Source organism: Lycorma delicatula, chromosome 4 (genome assembly GCF_047948215.1).
Source record: "Lycorma delicatula isolate Av1 chromosome 4, ASM4794821v1, whole genome shotgun sequence".
Classification (NCBI taxonomy): Eukaryota; Metazoa; Arthropoda; class Insecta; order Hemiptera; family Fulgoridae; genus Lycorma; species Lycorma delicatula.
In genome coordinates, this window is record NC_134458.1 from 49813897 (window position 1) to 49834452 (window position 20556).

General features: G+C 32.0%; 1 protein-coding gene across 5 annotated transcripts in view; it reads left to right on the forward strand.

Annotated features, from left to right (window-relative positions):
* Positions 1-20556, forward strand: part of LOC142323372 (ubiquitin carboxyl-terminal hydrolase 2-like) — a 124361-nt gene that overhangs the window by 6603 nt on the left and 97202 nt on the right. The window contains exon 1 of one of the 5 annotated variants that reach the window (XM_075362911.1): positions 9408-9556. The exons of 3 other annotated variants lie outside the window; for them this stretch is intronic. The gene's annotated coding sequence lies outside the window, so the exon portion shown is untranslated. Of the gene's footprint in view, positions 1-9407; positions 9557-10014; positions 10595-20556 lie in introns of those variants that run through there. One more of the 5 variants, XM_075362910.1, reaches the window with a different exon arrangement.

Sequence of the window (20556 nt, forward strand, 5' to 3'; positions counted from 1 at the left end):
AATGACGCATGACCCGTCAGCCACTGAGCCGTCTAGAAGTCCACCTCCCCATGTCTTCTGGTAACCCACACTATAACATCAGGTATAAATATATAATTCCAGCTGCACTCTTTTGCGCTACGCCACCTCTCTTGCTGCTCGGTAAGCATTTGTGTCCTCGCCTCTTCTCTTCCTCTTGTGGCCCTGTCCAACCTCTCCTTGGCCACGAGGTCCAACAGCGGCAATTATGCTACCACCAGTGCCGCATGAAGGGAGACTGTTCTTTACAGTTGTGCCACCCTTAACGCCAACTTCCTGTACACCCTATTTAATCTCTGGGTGTTTCTTCGGATGCTAAAAGCCTCCACCCATACTGGCACTGCATATAACATGGCCAACACCACTGTCGACATTATCAATCGACACTTGGAGGATCTGGGGCCCTTGACGTTGGCCATAAGCCTAACCAGCGCCAAGGACATCTGCTCTGCCTTCATAACCACTTGCTGCACATGGTAGGCATATCTTCTAGACTTATGGAGCTCTTTCCGAAGGAGGTCATCATACACCACATTCCACAGTACAGGCCCAGAACGGACCCTTGTGGCACCCCACACTGCATGGGTACAACGACCTCCTCCCCATCTTCAGACATTACTCTAAGCCCTCTACAACTCGGGTATTGCTGCATCATCCTAAGCAGATATAATGCAATTCCTCTTCCTTCCAACGGCCGCAGTATGGGCTCCCATCTCACTGTATTAAATGCATTGGCTATGTCTACTAGGACAACCAAGGGAATCCTAACATGTCTTGACCCCCTGGCCGCGCTCTCCATAGCATCCACCACTCTCTGTACCACGTCAACTGAGCTTCTGCCCTTGCAGAAGCCATACTGCCTGTGTGATACTCCACCAGTCCTCTGAAACTCCTCCTGAAGCCTTCTCGCCAGTATAATCTCAAATGGCTTGCCTAGGCTGTTGAGAAGGCCTGGTGAGCCATTTTTTCCCTCACATCCTTTAGGCAGAAGGACTGCCTTTGCCGCCTTCCAAAGCATCGGTATATACTCCTTGTACAAACAGCCATTAAAGGCCTCAAAAAATGTGGAGGGATCCTCATCAAAGGTCTGCATACTTTTAAGTTACCATAGTTAAAAGTATTCTGTCTTTTGTAATTTAGTTTCTTTTTCAGGTTTTATAAAGTCTGAATACTTTAATTGTTATTTATCAGTATTATTTCCACAACCATGAGATTAATGAACACTGCAGGGGTTCTGGTCAGGTGTTCGGCCAAGCAAAGCAAGCCCCAACCGGCTAGTATACGTATAAAATAATCATTGTTTATCAATTGAGTTGCGTATTTAGTAGTAAATTTTCTTTTTTGTTAACTTTTAGTTGAAGGTGTCAGTATTTTAGAGGGGGCCTAAAGAAAAAATTGATTACAGTTCTAGGTAATTACAAACTTAATCCATATGATCTTTGTCATTATACAACATTTGCAAATATGTAAATATGATAAATTCAATAACAAGGAGAACAATTAGTTACATCTTTCCATTATGTGAAGTACAGCATTTTATTAAAAAATTGTTCATTCAGTGCTGTTTTATATGAATATCAGTTTCGACCGTATTATTTATTTACATGCACCTAATTATACATGTACCACGTATATTATTCTGTCAGTTAGTTGTTTGCATTAAACAATACAGCCATTTTACAGATTTCATTTTTTTTTCATTACAGATTTTTTACAATTCTTTTTTTTGTCTTGATCATTTGACCGGCTTGATGCACCTCTCCAAGATTCCCTATCTAGTGCCAGTCATTTCATTTCGGTGTACCCCCTACATGCTACATCCCAACAATTTGTTTTACATATTCCAAACGTTGCCTGCCTCCACAACTTTTCCCATCTACATGTCTCTCCAATATTAAAGCGACTATTCCAGGATACTTTAATACGTGGTGTATAAGTCTGTCTCTTCTTTTAATTTTATTTTTCCAAATGCCTCTTCATCAATTTGCCTCTTGAACGCATCTTTATTTGTCACTTTATCCACCCATCTGATTTTTAACGTTCTCCTATAGCATCGCATTTCAAAAGCTTCTAATCTTTTCTTCCCGGGTACTTCGATCCTCCAAGTTTCAATTCCATATAAAGCTACACTCCAACCATACACTTTCAAAAATGTTTTCTTGATGTTTCAATTAATTTTTGATGTAAGTAAATTATAATTCTGACTGAAAGCATGTTTTGCCTGCGCTATTCAGTATTTTATATCGCTCCTGCTTCGTCCATCTTCAGTAATTTTACATCCCAAATAACAAAATTCTTCTTCCTCCACAAACTTTTCTCTTCCTATTTTTATATCCAGCGGTCCATCTACATTATTTGTACTACATTTGATTGCTTTTGTTTTGTTATGCGAGATCAATCGGTCTCGCATCACGCAATACCGATTGATCCCTTTTAAATTTACAGAATACATTCGTGTTATCCCAGAGAAGTTTTTAACCCATAGATCGAGGCTCCAGCCTCCTCGGGGGTGAAGTTGCCAATTAAAGATATTCATTAAGGAAGAAAAAGATTAATAATTAAATTAATCTTTATCGCCATGGCAACAGAAATAAGTTGTGAAGTTTTCCTCGTCAAAGGTCTGTGTACTTTAAGTTATTTTCAGTTATCATAGTCACTACTACTACTTCTCTGACTTTTGTAATTTAGTTTCTTTTTCAGGTTTCTATTAAGTTTGAATACTTTAATTGTTATTTATCAGTGTTATTTTCACAACCACAAGGGTAATGAACGCTGCGGAGTCCCGTGGCTAGATGTTAATGGCGAGCAAAGCGAACTCTGCGGCCCTGGGATCGGTGCCGTGATCTCGGAAGCCCCGGGCCGGCCCTTGGGAGTCCTTGGGTCAGTCCTGGTGCTCGCTTGTGCCAACCTGGATCACGGGGGTCCAGGAGGCCTAGCCCCCTGAGTAGACTGTTCAGGGCAAGTTTTATATATATATATAGAGAGAGAGAGAAAGAGAGAGACAGATTTCTTTGTTTATAAATACAGCCTGAAGCTGTTACTGAAGTTGTGATTTAAGATTTCAAGTCTTGATAATGGATGTAGACGTAATCTAAAAGAAGTGATAAAAACGTTTTTAAATTTAATATTCATATAAAATACAAATCAGAATTTTCCTAAAAATTCTGTCTTTTTCGTTTTTTTCTTTTATGGAGCTGATTTGGCTGAGCTGTTAAAAAACAGAGATTTCTGTTTGAGTGCAGATTTTAGCTGGTGAGAGCTAGATGTAAAACTTCAACTATTTATTTGAAAAGACCTCACCTTTGAGCAATTATTGTTTCCTTCTTCTGTCCTATGTATTATGTGACAGCATGTCTTTTATTTATCGTTAAAAAGTAAAAGGCTCTTGGAAGGAAGGAAATTGAATTATAATTAGGTGCAGAGTTGCATCCACAAATCACGAAATGTTATTTAATCAAATATTGACCAGCTTTGCTTGGCTTTCTTAATTTCTGTTTGGTTGTACTAAATTTAGAAATAATCCAATGAATATAGTACTTTTTTAAGTTTCAAAATATTATAAATTATGCTATTCTAAGATTAATTTTGGTCAGGATAAATTTATATTCACTGTTTAAATGTATTTTTTTTTATACGAAATTTTCGGTCTGAATTTTAATGTTTATTAAAAACGTTGTAGAGTTTATATGCTATGAACTATTTATAACCATAGTCCATTGAACTTGAAAATGAGTAATTTAAAATTAAATGTTGCGTATTGCTGTTTTTGCATAGCAAGCTGATATTTTTAGAGTTAGGTGTTTGTTAATGATTAAATTTCATTTGATTTTGCATTAAATTTATCCTTTAAAAGTGTTTAGTACTACATCTAAATGGGTAGTTATATTCAATTGTCTATGCGATTTGGTGAATATTTATTTTCGTTAATGTACTTTACAAAAATAAAATTTTATTGTATCATTGGCGTTATGCTTTTCATTTTATTATTAAATAGGGTATGTAAAATATTTGAATCCCAACCGCAGTTGAATTATATTAATGAAAAGTGGGACAGTAAGATTTTTTTAGAATGTTGAAATTTTATGAACATCAGATATTAGGTATATTATTAACACAATTTTGGAGTAAGTATATCGAAGATTTGCTTTTAAATTGAATTGAACGCAAATTTTTTGCGTTTAAAAACCAGATAATAGATCGTAATTTGCAATCGGGAGATCCTTCGATAGTCGTAAAACATTTCAAACGCTCGGTACTACTCGTGAGGTTCAAACATACAGAGTTGCTTGCAGTAACGACTGCGGTGAGCTAATTATCGAGGAATAACAGCGCGCATGCGGGGAATGATCGCAGAGTTTTGACGGTCATGCATATAAATTGTACTTATTTTCCAAATATGCCTTGTATATTGATTATTTTTTATAAATGGAAAAAAATATTTACATAAAATTACGAAATGTTTTCTTTTAAGTATCTTGAAACTAATCTGACTGTAAATTATCATACATACACTCCGCTAATCTAATCTCGTTATTTTGTTGACAGTCTGGTGGTACAGATTGCAATAAATATAATTTCAAAGTTTTCTATAACAGAGTTTGTCCAATTTTTCTGGAGTAAAGTCCAGGGCTTAGAAAATCACCGTTTGAAATCATAAGAAATCAGTCCATCATACTTGCTAAACTGACTTTTATACTGAGAACACTATAAAAAAAGTGTTCTCAGTATGAAAAAAAAAATTAAACCGTTCGAATATTTGACTTTTAACATTTTGAGTGAAATATGTAACAAAATCTATCGTAATATATTCTGTAAGTCTAGGAAATGATTGAAGGTTAAATAATGCCATAGGCCTCAAAATGTTGAGCAAGAACTACATAAAAAAATTCTTTTTATTTTTTTATTCTTTTTTTTTTAATGCTGCACCAGGTCTAAAATATTTTGCTATGTCACGATAACGCACATGAACATGTTTTTTTTTTTAAATCCTTGATTTGTTACATAATAAATATCTGTATACAGTTTTTCAACCTGAATTGTTTTTTATTTCTTATACTTCCGTGTCTTGCACATATGTCACAAGCTAAAAGGTTTAATACATTACATTAAAAAAAAAACTGAATAATATGTATGTAGCTACTATTAAAAAACTTTTCTGACATATGTATTCACATAAATATCTTATATATAAAGCCGACTGTTTGCTTTTGTTCTGGCATCACGTGAGAACCAACCGACCTATTGTTTTCAAATTTTCAGAATACATTCGTGTTATCCCAGGAATGGCTGTAAGCCATAGACAGAGGGTGTATAGCCCCCTCGGGGGTGAAGTTGTGAATCAGAGATATTCATTAAACAAAAAAACAAAAACTAGATTGTGCAGGCAGGCAACGTTTGGAATATGTAAAACAAATTGTTAGGGATGTAGGATGTAGTAGTGGGTATACCGACATGAAACGACTGGCACTAGATAGGGAATCTTAGAGAGTTGCATGAAACCAATCAAATGACGGGCGACAAAAAAAAATTCTGAATACTTTGTTATTTATCAGTATTATTGTCACAACCATGAGGGTAACGAACACTGCGGGGATCCTGGGGCGAACACCTTGGGGGGGGGGGGAGGGTTAGTCGGGAATGGCGAGCGAAGCGAGCTCTGTGGCTCTGGTGTTGGCCCCGGGATCGGCCTTCTGGGTTGACCTGGGTCCAAGGTGCGGAGCCCCTGGCTAGATGGTTGGGTGAGGGAAGCGAGTCCCGACTGGGTAGTTTAATTATAAAAAGATCTTAAGAGTTTTCTATATTTTATTTTTGCTTATATTGGCATCTTTAGCTGCCAAGTTTACAACCTTATTAGTTGTGAAGATTATATCAGAAGAGAAATGGGATTGTTTTGGATGTTACAATAAAATAACATTTGTTATATTATTGTGAAACTTGTTGATCATTCAATCCTTTAGTCCATATTAAGTCAACTGTAATCGTTAGTTAAAAAGTCATCGGCAATTAATTTTCTCTTTTATAGGGTTTTTGATAAGTAGGAATTACTGTTTTGTAATGATTAATCGTGTTAATTGGAAGATCCAATATAGATATTAAAAAAAAAAAAATTATGTTATGCCTTAAATTACACTAAGTATATTAACTTGGCGGCTTGAGCTTAAGGATTTGTGTGAGAAATTTTAAATGAGTAGCTTAATAAAACCATATGTTGTGGACGCTTCTTACAAATAGGAAATTTGTTTATATGTCAAATGTCTTACCATGATCCCCGGTCTGCACTTTAGTTTTAATTCATTTAAAGTATTACAAACAAGTTTATTTGCATGGTTTTGCGTATTCTTATCGTTTTGTAATTACCACCACTCGAATTTCACTTTGATTATCGCTTTTCGAACTTCATTGTTACGTTAACGTGTTGAGGTTACTGATTTTGTGTTTAAAACGATGAAATAAAATGCGATTTAAAAATTCTGGTTTCAGGACAGGGTCCAGTTGCGTACGAATATGTCTGTGCTGTGTTGTTTAGTAGCAATGGTTAGCTAAAAATTCAGTTTGTTCATGTAGCGTTTCCATTTTATTTTTACTCTGATTTTTACAAACAAAGCATATAAACCACGTTATGTTTAACTCTTACGATGTTGAAAAAGCCCATCTTAAAAGGCAGATACTTAAAACGTTACTACTTGAAAAGGTTCGTGTACTTAAATGAACTCCTGATTAAAAAACAGAGACATATTTTACCTTTAAAATATTTAACATTTTAAGTGGTTGTAATTTCAATTATACCGTGTGTTTCAAAATGAATATGGGGGTTTTAAAGCTATGTAATATTCCTCAAGTTTCACGTATGTAGATTAATTATACATGAAATGAAAGACCAACTCAAACAGTTTTAGCTATAAGCAAGCTTTAAAGTACACAGATTGTGGTTTGCGCGCGCTAGCTTCGCAAATGAATTGATGCACTGTAATGATGACTTTTTTATCGTATCGTATTCAGTGATGAATCAACATTTCACGTTAAAGGAAAGTTAACACTCATAATGTGCGTATCTGGGGATCAGAAAATCCTCATAGAATGTTGCACTGTGAATGAGACTCCCCAAAACTGAATGTTTTTTGTGCCATATCTCGACGGCAAGTTTACAGGTCGTACTTTTTGCGGAAGCAAGTGTGTCTGAAATGAACTATCTTGATATGCTAAAACTATGGCACTTCCGTAGACTGCAATACGACGAACCGCAGAACATTATTTGGCAACAAGATAGTGCGGCTCCTTATTGGCATAACATTGTACGCGATTGGTTGAATGACATTCTCTCTGACCGCTTGGTCGGTCGCTGGGGATCAGATGACAGGGCTTGTTTGCCATGGCCTCCACGTTCGCTCGATCTAACCCCGTGCAATTTTTTTCTTTGGGAGTTTATAAAGGATCGAGTGTATGTGCCACCGTTACCGGTTGACCTACACAACTTGAGACACAGGATTGAAGCAGCAATTACTCTAGACTTAAATTAAAGTACGGGATGAACTCTCCTATCGGCTGGATGTGTGTCGTGTGACGAATGGTGCTTACATCGAACACTTATGGGAAAAACTGTTTTGAGTTGCTCTTTCATTTCATATTAATTTATCAATGTAAGTAAAACTTAAAAATAAATATTACATAACTTTAAAATCTCGATATTCATTTTGAAACACACGGTACCTATGTATTGTGTACATGTATAGGTGTCGCCAAAATGGATTCTCTTTCAGCGGCTGCTTTCTGTTCATTAAGTGTATTTAGTTATTTTTTATACATATTTTTTTCCTTTGATGAGTTCCCGTAAAAAAATCGATTGTGGAAAGCGTGAGAATATTCGGTGCTACCTTTATATCAAACCCAATTATCAGTTAGATTTCCATCAAGATAAGCACTCGCATTACGTTGGTAGCGGGGAAGTACCCAGCTTGCCTGAAAAATAAACGCCCTATTTATCTCTGAACTCGTAAACAATTTCTGGTAAATTAAAACGGTTCCTTCACAACATGGATTCTTAGTAGTTGGAATCAAGGCGATTGGTTAATTAGTCCGTTTAATTTAACTTGGGGGTTCATCGCTGCAAACAATCTTGTAAAAAACACTTTGTCCTCTGCAGATTTTGCTTAGCATTGTTCACAAAACTTCCCTATACCGTCAGGAGAATTTTCATCAAGAATGTGGACTAATGTTGAAAAGCAACTTATTTTATATATCCGCATCAAGATAATATGGCGTTCAATTTTGAGTTTTTTTTCTCGAGCCGCTTGCCAAACAAATTTCCGTAGTGTTTTGGGTAGCTTATCAGGTGTTCCTTCTTTTTGGTTGTAGTTTTTCCAGAACGCTGTTTTTGGATATATTCAGTAGTTGTACCTGCTTTAAACATTTAAAGGCGTGTAATGTTGGGCAGCGTAGGCGGGTCTGTTTGGAAACGCCTACTAAAATCTCACACTTCCAGTAGCAGTTTGATAAATTATTTGTATTTTAAGTTTAGTTTAAAGCAATCCATTATTTTAAATCAAATTCAGTTGAAAAGTACGAAAATTAAGAGGGTTATGGATTATAGATCGTATATTTATTTTTTTGCTACCCACTTTATGCACATGTACTATATTAATGTTTAATATCTGTTGAACGTTACTCAGAGGAATTCGTTTATTTTTACTTAATTATATGCCGTGTTGGTTTCAACAATTTACCGTTCACACGGCCTACAACGCTGGTTGAAAGAAGGCTGAAATTACAATTATAGTATCCCCCTCCCCCCCGTAAAGCGGTCGATACGTTCCAAGACCTACCGCTAATCCTACATAGCCATTTATAGGATATTTACTCCGTTCGAAGACCTACCGCGTTTACCCTACTTAACAGTCGTATAGTAAATCGTGTTTGTTTATGTATTAAAACATTTGTTAAAGTTCTGATTGTAAATAAAACAAGCACGATAAGCCGTTAACATGACTAAAATCTACTATTATAATAAAATGCACTCCATTCTAGATAAATCCATGTGGTAACTTATCGAAAATAACTGAAGTTCGCGAGTATCCGCCAAATAAATGTTTAAATTAGTTTGAAATGCAATTAATTTTTTTTTAGGTTAATAATTATAAATCGCAATAATAATTACAATACTTTTTAATTCTATAAAGAAAAAACTTTGTGTTAAGAAATTTTAAATATTTTTTAAACAATAGCTAGTTAGGTAAAAAATAATATTTTTTATTTAATGAATAAGCCAATATTTTTTGAAAGTGTCTTTATCTCTAAAGATAATAATAGTAACGAAGGTTATTATTTCAGCAGTTATAAGTTTAAAAGCTACATTTTTTACCGCAAGTTGAATGAAGTATTTTTCTTTCTTAAGATTAAATTTGATGTACTGTACAGACGTAGGTTTTCACTGTTATACAATACTGATGGGAAAAGAACAATGTTATTTTTGTCTACTTTTTGCGATGACGCCGTAAGTTCCGCACATTTTCTTCTCAGCTTGCAATACAGTACCAATTTCTCTGTAAGTATTCTTTTGAGTTTCAATATCCAGTAATTGTACGCCACTTATTTAATTTAGTGCTGAAATTAATTTTGATTGTATTTTAAAGAACCTTTTTTAAATTAATTTTGTGACTAATGATAATCATACTTGTTAATTTTTTTATTTTTTGGCATTTCTAGCATTTGTTAATTTTTTTTTTTAAATTTGGTTTATTTAAAACAGTCTCATATATATATAGATAATTTTGTTATGTATATATATATATATATATATATCACCTGATATCTAAAACGTAATTGTAGCAAACATGTTTTAACTGCGTACTTCGATTAGGAATGATTGGATTGAGGAGGGCGAGAGACGCAAGTGTGATGCAAATGTATTTTTAGTAGCATCAGTAGTACTTCTGAAATATAATGGGCTCACCTTCAATTTTAATGACACTCAAAACTCACATTATTTTTAGTCAGAATAGATTAAAGTGAAATTAGTCGTCGTAAAAGCATTACTCGTAATAACGTTCTCGGGAAGTTGTGTAATAATGGTCGCTTTGGTTTATACTAACATCTCGATTTCGAAATCATGATTTTTTCCCGATTTTTTACGAAATTTAAATTATTTGTTATTTAAGGTCAAAGTAGAACAATAAGTGAAAATAATCGTTAAAAAACATGGTCTAAGTTACGTACTTCAGGATAGAGTATAATGGTATTTCTGGATTATATTGACCTCACCTCAGATTTTGATTTAATATTAATTACACGTTAATTTAAATCAAAGCAGAATAAAAAAAAAAAATTGTAATTAGAAGTTGCAAAAGAATTGCACGCCCTCAGATTTTGTGTTATAATGGTAACATTAGTGGAACAGGGATGTTGTAGTGTAGTATATTCCCAGTTCCTTTCTTTTAATATCGAAGGAAAAGGGTGTTAAAGAACATAACATTTTCTTCAACAGGATAACTTTTTCTTTAAGCAGCAAATACATCATATTTAAACACACCCTCTTACAAGTATTCGCACCAAAGTTATTGATATAACACAATTTATGAAGAGTGTAAGTAGTGCATTTGTAATAATCTTTTACGCGTTTATTTTCATTTTTTAGTAACAAATATTTCAAGCTTAATTGAAATCATAGGTTAGACCAGCATAATCCAAAGTTACCTTTATTCTGTTACATTTCCTTCTAATATTCCAGTTTTGTTATGTGTTTATTGAAATTGGCTTGCTTAAAACATAGTTGTTTATTATTATGCTGCTGTTTATTATTTATCAAATGATTTTCTGATATCACTTTTTCTATCAATTTCAATTAGAATTCTGTTAGATTTGTATTTAATTCTGGTACAATTGTCGAAATTTATTTCATGCAGGTATAAATGTAGAATGTATTTCATCTTATATAAAGCTTATTAAAAGGCAATTTAAGTACCGATTAATGATTGTAAGTCTGTTTTTAAAAAAATAAAATATTAATTTAAATAATCTCAATTGATAGAAAAAATATTGGGCAGAAATATTTTTTAAAATTACTGTAGAATTTACTGTATTTAAAAAAAATTAAAATAGAGATAATTTTGTACGATACATTTTTATGTGGTTTGCAAAAAATTTCATTAAAAAATAAATTTTTCTTTTAGTCATTGGCTGTCAGTTTATTGAATAATTCCCATACGATATTTCATCATTACTTTCAGTGTGTAAGTTATAAAAGTTGATGGCATTGTCAGCTTAATTAGTTTCATAGTCACACTTACATTTGTTGTGTGAAGGCTCATAATTTTTATGAAAACCCTGAAATTTGTCATTATAACAAATATTTCCTTTAGGATTAATCACCATGTGTTTCTACAATGTAGTAGGAAAATATTTACAACTAAATGCAATATAGTTGATCTCCAGTTTACAGCCAAATATAGTCATCATAATAACATTCTATTGTTGTGATGGATGTGATTACTAGTATGTCTAGCTTGTTAGAGAGAGTGAGAGTGTGAGAGAAAGGTGTGGGTGGAAGCCACTGAATAGATTCAAATTTCTTCTGTTGTAATGATATAATATGCTTAAACTCACAATGATGCTAAGCATTTATAAGTTAAAAATTTATTGTGGGTATATGCCTCTAGCACTATTGTTAAACAGTTATTACAACGGTTATTACTGTTGGCCTGACTCAGCCCATAAATTTCAGTGGTTATATTATTGTCCTTTAGTGTATTTAAAAATTTGCTTTAAACAATATTGCACATATTTAGGAGTGCTATTGACTAGTTTTTAAAAAAAATAGCTTTTCAGCAAAAGTAGTTGCCTAACTACTTAACAGTTTTGGCTCTGTGCTTCAGCCATTAGATAATGTCAACTTTAAATGATTATTTTACTTGACAAGCAGTTGATGAAACTATCTTCTGTTCATATCCAACTATCAGTATGATATCTTCCCTATTGAATATCAAGACATCTGAAACCAAGAATATTTTGAGAGATTCTTTACTATAAATATATTCTCTCATAAATAAAAATATTTGCTTTTAAGAATTTTGAAAAAAGTTATACAATTTTTTTTTAAGAAGGTTTGGAAATAAAAATTGATCATTTAATAAAGTACACAGGAATTTTATGTATTTTAAATGAAATTTAATAAACTGTAATATTTCATTATTATTATTATTTTTTTCTGTATTAAATTAAGAGTGAGTACTTTAATCAGTCTTTACATGATATTGATAATTGATAGTGTCCTATTAGTCTTGTAATGTAGATTTTGACAACACATGTTAGAGTTATATTCCACATTGATGATTTGTTTATATTTTAATATTTTATACACAGTACAGTATTTTATCTTTTCTTTTTTTACTCATTGCATACAGCAGATTTTGATTGGTTATATAATTTATAATTAGATAAAAAGGGCTTAAATGCATGCAGATCCTAAATAGTTGATTTAATTATACAGTATGCTGGTTGTGTTTGTAGTTAAACAATTTTTTGGTGAAAACCTTTCATTAACGGACAATTTAATAAATTACATTGCTGTTCGTTATTGGGAAGTTTCAGTACGTAAACTTTTTTAATTGATTATTTGCTACAGTAATTCTCAGCATTTGTTAGAATTTTCTTGCAGTAGGCTTTATTATGTTTATTTAAGTTCATTATTGTCCATTACCTAGTCATTGAGATGCAGAAGCAATGCTTTTAATTTTTCTTTGTGAGAAATTTATGTTAGAACTTTACTGTAGTTAGGTTACTGGGTTATGAACTTTGACCGTAATTGGTCCTAACTCAGATTAGTGATGATCATTCGCATTCTATTAAACATTCAGAGTAAATTAATAAGATCTTATATTTATGTATAATATAATTATTTATATATAAAAATACTTTACTTTTTTTTTAGGTAATTAGTTGTAATTAATCTACCCACAATAAGAACTTTTATTAATGCGTCTGTAATACACAACTGTATATTTTGCACGATTTGAGCTCTTATTGTTTTTTAAATTGTGAACCATATTTCTGAAATAAAAGTTGTTTTGATTTTGATTTATGATTAATATGGTGACTTAACTTTCATTCATATTATTGTTTGATTTGGTTTGGCTTGATTTTATATGCCGATGCATTAGGTGTTGAGCAGTATAGACATGTGTATTTATTTATTCTTTTGATAACAACTGGCATATGCCTGATAGAAACAGTTGTGTTCTGTTCTTTATGATATAAGGATGATGGTAATCATTATAGAAGATGAAAAAATCTCTGATAGGATATTAGTAGTGTATCATTATTATTGTCTCTGTGTGTTTTGTTTTAAATCCATTAATAAGAAATTAGCTGGAAAAATTAAGTACTTGGGTCAGGGTTATTATTGTTTTGCTGTGTGTGCGGAGCATTAAGTGAACTAATTTTAGAATATTCTAAAGATTATCATATTTGAAAAAAAATATTCATTTGATTGGAGTGTGTCAGAAGATGTAATGGTCAAGGGAATCCGATTATCATCATAGAATAACTAAATTAATTTTTGTTAAGAAAAAATCTGTTAGATAACCTTAAGACTAATATGACGGTTAAAGGTATTTTGTAAATGAATTTGGATTGTCACTGAAGCTGTGCTTGCAACAGATCATTGAACAGGTGTCGATTTCTTAAAGAATATATGAAAAATTGCCTAGAGACTGATCGGTAAAGAATCTGGGGACAGTTGCATTATTAAAATGGCAGTTGACCGATTCATCCTGGAATTTGATGATCGATACATTAAAATTTATGTTGATTTGATGAAACATTGTAGTGGAATTAGTGTTGAAATTCAGAGATTCCAAAGGCTGAAGGTAAAGAAAATCATGGAAAACGATCAATAATTATGGAAAATCTCTTTGAATATATACTCTGATTTCATTTACTCTTTGTTGACTTTAATGAAAGTTAATGTTTGATAAATGTATACGTTTTATTTTTTGTAATTATATGTGTCATTGAATTTTTGTTTAAAGATACATTCTGTTTACCCAATGTAGCGTTGTATAGTTGTGCATTGTAGTTTATTTACTGCTCGGGTACTGATTTTTGGTGAGTGTATTCTGATTTTGTGAAAATAGTCTAAAAACTGTCTGTATTTTTAGTAAATAGTTTTTATTGTTTTTGAGTTTACTAGATGTTTTATATTTGTAAAATTAAAATTCGTAAAATAATTATTTTAAAACCAGATCACATTTAAGATTAAATGTTTGGAGCTAAAAGAATGGCTAGCTTTAATCTTTGATCAGAACTTGTTCTTGCACAATAGTTTTTACCAGTAATATTTTTTTTCAAAATTAAGAATAGGTGTATTATGGTGTGTTAAAAAATTTCATTAAATTTTAACTTATCTATCCTTGTAGTATATCATTGTAATATTTATTTTAATGTATGATTTTATTATCGTGGTTCTTTTACACGGCTATATAGAATAATTAGGTTAATTGACATAACTATATTTCTTCAAAATGGTTAGTGAATCCGCACTCAGATATATCGAATATATGAATTTTTGTTTAAAGGTACATTCTATTTGCCCAGTGTAGAGTGTTGTATAGTTGTGCATTATTGTAGTTTATTTACTACTGCTCGGGTACTGATTTTTGGTGAGTTTGTTCTGATTTTCTGAAAATAGTCTAAAAGCTGCCTTTGTATTTTTAGTAAATAGCTTTTATTGTTTTTGAGTTTACTAGATGTTTTATAGTGGTCTATTCTGCGATATGCTAACATAGATTTGATTAGTCATGTATTAATCACGATTGTGAAAGCTGAGAGTGTGTGAGGTCAAGCGAGTTGAAGTGTAAATTATTGTGTATTTTTCTATGATTTTATTTTTACATTTTTAGATAGTTAGGTCAAGGGAATTTATGCATCTCTTCATATTCTTGTTTAGCAATAAAGTTTAAGTTGTTTTTTTTTTTTTTTTATGAACTGTTGTTTATTATTGGCTTAATATAGTGTGATGGTGTCATTTGTGATAATATATTATTTTGTGGGTGTGTTTGTTGTTTTTATTCTGTGTTTAGTGAGATGTAGAAAGATTGCTTTTAAGAATATTGGAAATACAATTGCTGATAAGAAGGCATCAAGTTTTGTTATATAACGTTTAATGTGTTTTATTATTTTATTTAAAATTTCTTTTGAATTTATTTTTTGTTTAAGTGTCTTTTCAAAATTGTTTTGGATGTTTATAATGCAAGAGACTTTTATGTAAGTTTAAATATTTCAAGGGATGGGGTATTTTAAGTGATTATATCTGTCTTATTTATAATATCTGAACTGGTTCTGATATGTATGTAAAACTGGATAACTAGGAGAAATTGATAAGTTAAAGATATTATCCTATCATACAATTCAATGTTAATATTTTTAACATACCTGTGTCAATGTGAAACTCAGTCTCTTGTAATGCACTCATCATTCTTAAAAACTGATTATATGCAATTTTTGCTATTGATATTAATTTAACTTTTTGTGATAGTTGCATTGAACTAAGCTAATATTGGTTAAATCATTTTAATTGTAAATACTAATATCAGTGATAAATATTTTTATGTAAATCTTGAATTATAATGAATTTGCAAGAAAACTTAAGAAATTATTTATTTTAAGAACATCATTATATATATTAGTTTAATTTTATATAGTTTATGTATTATCCAGAAATACTAAGTTTTAAAGTTAATTTTAAAATAAAAGAAATCACATGATGTTCTGTTTATCAGTCCACAAAATTAGTTATTTTACATTTCATTTATTATTTTACATAACTTCTGATGTAAAGCAGTATACAAGGTGTGCTCAGAAAGTAATGAGCATTTTTTCTTTTTGGTAAGAATTTTATTTATTCGTCTATATTAATGTTATTCCCTTAATAATAGTCCCCATTAGATATTATACACTTATGCCAGAGCTTTTTCCAATTCCCGAGACACTTCTGGAACTCGATCTTTGGAGTAGTTTTTAGCTCTTTCAGTTATTCACTTTTAATCTCATATATGCTTGTAAAACGACGGCCCTTTAGGGTTCTCTTCATTTTTGGGAATAGAAAAAAGTCACACGGGGGCTTATCTGGCAAATATGGCGGCTGAGGTATCATTACAGTATTGTTTTTGGCTAAAAATTGATGAACAAGCAATAAAGTGTGAGTAGGCGCATTGGCGCATTATCATGGTGCAAAAGCCATGAATTGTTTCGCCACAAATCTGGGTTTTTTTTTCGGATTGCTTCACGCAAACGGCGTTGAACTTGTAGGTAATACTCCTTATTGAAAGTTTGATGTTGTGGCAAGAACTAATGATGCATTACGCCGTGAAAATCGAAGAACACGGTTAGCATAACCTTCACATTCGACCGTACTTGTCGAGTTTTTTTTCGATCTTAGTGATCCAAAATGTCTCCACTGGGGCGATTGAGCCTTAGTTTCGACATCATATCTGTAAACCTATGTTTCATCATCTTTATGACACGTTTCGGTAGTTCTACATCATTGTTGACTTCATTTAGCGACTCCTGAGCAACTTCCATTCGCCGCTGTTTTTGTTCGAAGTTCAACAATTTTGGAACAAATTTTGCTGTCACACGTTTCATACCCAAAATATCCGAAACAAATTTCTTGGTCGGCCAATTGATATCCAAACTTCATCAGCGACTTCTCGGATTGTGATTCGACGATCATTCATAATCATTTCTTTCACTTTTTCCTCGTTTTCATCGGTTGTTGATTTGCTGGGGCGTCTCGGGGCGCTTGTCATCTTCAACGTCTTCTCGACCTTCTTGGAAACGCTTATACCACTCATAAAACCTTGCTTTACTCATAGCAGACTCACCAAAAGCAATATTTAACATTTTAAAAGTACTGCTACCCTTTATTCCAATCTTATAGCAAAATTTAATACAAATTGTCTGATATATATTTTTTTTTTATACAAATAAAAATTCGTCGATCGTACTAAATCATGTGTTATCCTTTTGACAGCTGACAACAGACTAAACATCTAATATGACAAAAAATGTACAGATACTTTTCAGAGATGTTTACCAACACAACAACGAAAAAATTCCAAGAATCGGACTAATACAACATGTGAAATTTTAAAATTCTCTATACTTTTTGAACACACCTCGTATGTATGCATTATTTCACAAATGTGAAGGGGAAATTAATTTGTTACTTTATACCATTCATTCCAGTCTTTCTTTGGTTGTGATGCATGCAAAGCATCTGAATTATGAGAGGGACGTATAAATGATGCTTTCTCTGAGAGTAAAGATGTTCACTAAACATTCAATCATAACAGTAAGTGGAGTGAAGGTATCACTTATGATGGTGTCCTCATTGCTTACATTTCAATGGTTTTGACATGTTTATATGGAATTGTATATTTGACTATGTGAAGAAGGCAACAGTAGGTAACTAGTTCGTACCTTGCTTTCCCTATTAAGCCTAATGTGGAATGTTTGTTTTTTTTGAGAATGGCTGTGCCATTTTTGGAAGTGATTTGTGACATGTCAGTACATTTCACCATTATTGTTATGGCATTTAACCTAATAATGATTAATTAATTTAATTAAATACTTTATTTAATTTATAAATTTATTTATTGAACTGCAAAAATGAAAATGCCCTAATAGAAACACAGGATTTATATTTTATTTAAGATAAGTTCTTTATGTAACTACAGTTAATTTGGCGATTAAAATGCAATCATCTTGCTCTGAGTTTGATTATTGATTGATTTGATGGTTCTATGACGTGTATAAAAAAAATTATGTTACAGCAGTCAAATGTGAACATTTTCTGTTAACTGATATTGAAACAAAATTTTGAAAAGAATTGATTACCTAATTTTGAAAAGAATGAAATTCATTGATGCAACATCCATCCGTTGTTCTTGAGTAGTTTTGTACTTTTAGTTTATTAAAAAGATGTACAAAGATTCCTCCAAATTATTCAGTAAAATGTCTATTTTAAAATAGTATCTATAGTTATTAAAAATGGATTAATAATTTAAAAAAAACTCAGTGTGTTTACTTTTCTCCATAAAGGCATTTATGTTAAATTATTTTCTATTTAGTACTACAAACAAAAAGAGTTGTGAAGTTTAATTTTCTTACACAGCTGGGTATCTTATTTTTCAATTCTTCTTAAGCTGTTTTGTTTTACAAGTTAAATTCTTTTCTATTTTTGATAAAAATAAGAAAGTATATTGTTTAACATCTTATATCAATATCATGTAATCGATATCAGTGGCATAAACATAAATGATGAATTATCAACCTTCTGAAAAAATCTATCATTTCTTTGCAAAATCAAACTACTGTTTTCAAGAATGAAAACAACTTGTTATTTTGCATGGTGTTGTTTAAATTCAAACCTCGTTTTGTTTTGAGAATATTATATTTTCATTGTCATGGCCATGAGTAGATTCAGCAGATGAGCAGCATATAAGGTTGTACAAAGTTATAAGGAGGAGGTTGCATGTCCCTCTCAGAAGAATTTTTATGCTTTCATTTTACTGTAAAATTTAAATAATTGTGGATTTTTACCACCAGATTCAATTTTCTGTTAAATTAAGTTTATTTAAGTGTTTAATATTGATAGTGAAATCTTAAGAGTAATTACGTTTAAATCATTACCATTGAGGTTACGTAATGACAGTGAAATCTTAACGAGTTGAATTGAAAAAATTCACTATTTCAAACTACTCTTATCTTGTGAGATTTGTTATGTGATTATTGTGACTTGAGTCTATTACATAGATTGAAATATTCAAATTACTTTTACTTTGCTTGTGAGAATGTAGGCATGAAAATACGTCTAATAATGTTGATAATATTTCTGAAATTTAATAGGCATTACCTTTTAATGTAATCTGCCTCTATTAGAACTAATAATGATTGAACAATATTGATTAGAACAATAATGATTGAAAGCAGGTCAGTAAGTGGAGAACACTTATAAAAATTTTATTAATTTCATATTAATCAAAGTAGAAGGCAAAAATCAATTGAATGGTTTATTTAATCATTGTTTGCTTATAGTATATTGTGCTTGATTGTACTCAATAAATAGAGGGATGGAAAATATAAAAAATTATAATTTTGATATTTATCTACAGTACAAGTGCCACCTCTTATTTTAAATGTGCAGTGATTTATGATCTATCGCATAATACACAACCTTGGATGCATTCTCGATGAGCTTAATAATATTCTTTAATAACTTTAAAAATTCATTGGTGGATTTGTACTATTCCCTAAAACCTTTCTGTGCCTTTTTTTATTTCATTTATAACATATTTTTTTCGAAGCATTGAACTGAAACTAAAGAAAATCACTTTTGGATTAGTCGTAAAACTAACTTCTAAGCTTGTGTAAATCAGCAAAAAATTTAATAATATTCCCTATTAACTGGCCTGTAGATAATCTTTTCTCATTGCCTCATCTGATTTGGGTGTTTTTAGATCAGTGTTTTATGTTAATTGGTAATTTTTTCAGGTTATAACTATTTCAGTCACGAATGGTTATTTAAAAAAATTAAAAATACCATTATGCTTGTTTTTAAAAGTTAAAAAATTTCTACTAGTAGTGATAAAAATCTATATTACATACCATGTGAATTGATATTTGAAGATAGAAGTACAACAAAATAATTTATCTCAGTTCAGGTGATGTACTGAATGAGATCAGTCAACAAAAGGCAGTTGAATGTATAGACTGATCCTGGACTTTCATAGTTGGCTGTGCCAAAAACATGGGGAACTGGGGTACAAGTTGACCCAATTCCTTACCAATCGCAGGTGTTATAAGGCATACTTTTACAGACAGTCACTGAGACCCTTTGTGGAATGTGAGGAGGATCATGCAGAACATGCAGTTCATGTGCAATCAGTTCCTTGAGCATAGGGGGAAGCATGCAGGAAAGAATTTGTTGGCTTATCCCAGAGAACATAATTGGGATTATTCTGCAGACCAAATGATCATGGCATTTGGTATCTATGGTATTGGTCAAGATCATCTGAACAAAGTTGACGAAAGAAGTCCAGGGTTGAGTAGCTCCTTCTGTATCTCCCTTGGGGCAGATTCTCAGCTCCAAGGTCAAGGTTAAAAAAAAAGTAAAATAAACTGTAGGACCCTGATTGATTAGAGGTGCAGGGCCAGCAATGGATGTGTGGATGGAGACAAGACAGATTGAGAGCTGTGATAATACTGTAAGGTGAATCCACTCTCCCATGTTGTAGAGGGGGTGGGGTTTTAGTGGGTAGGCTCGCAAGGGAGAATCCACACTACTATGGGGTTTGAGACCAAATGGTGCCTATAAAAGGTTTCCTCCCCCCCTGACAATAAAAAAGATGAGTGATATGAAACTTTCATATTAAAATGACTTGGTTTCTTGTCTTCTGAGCAGTACTCCAGTTAACAGTGATTTATTATGTGGTCTTTAAGTACTTTTCTCTCTGTAGTGGTTAATGTAGCAGTTATTACAAATTTTTG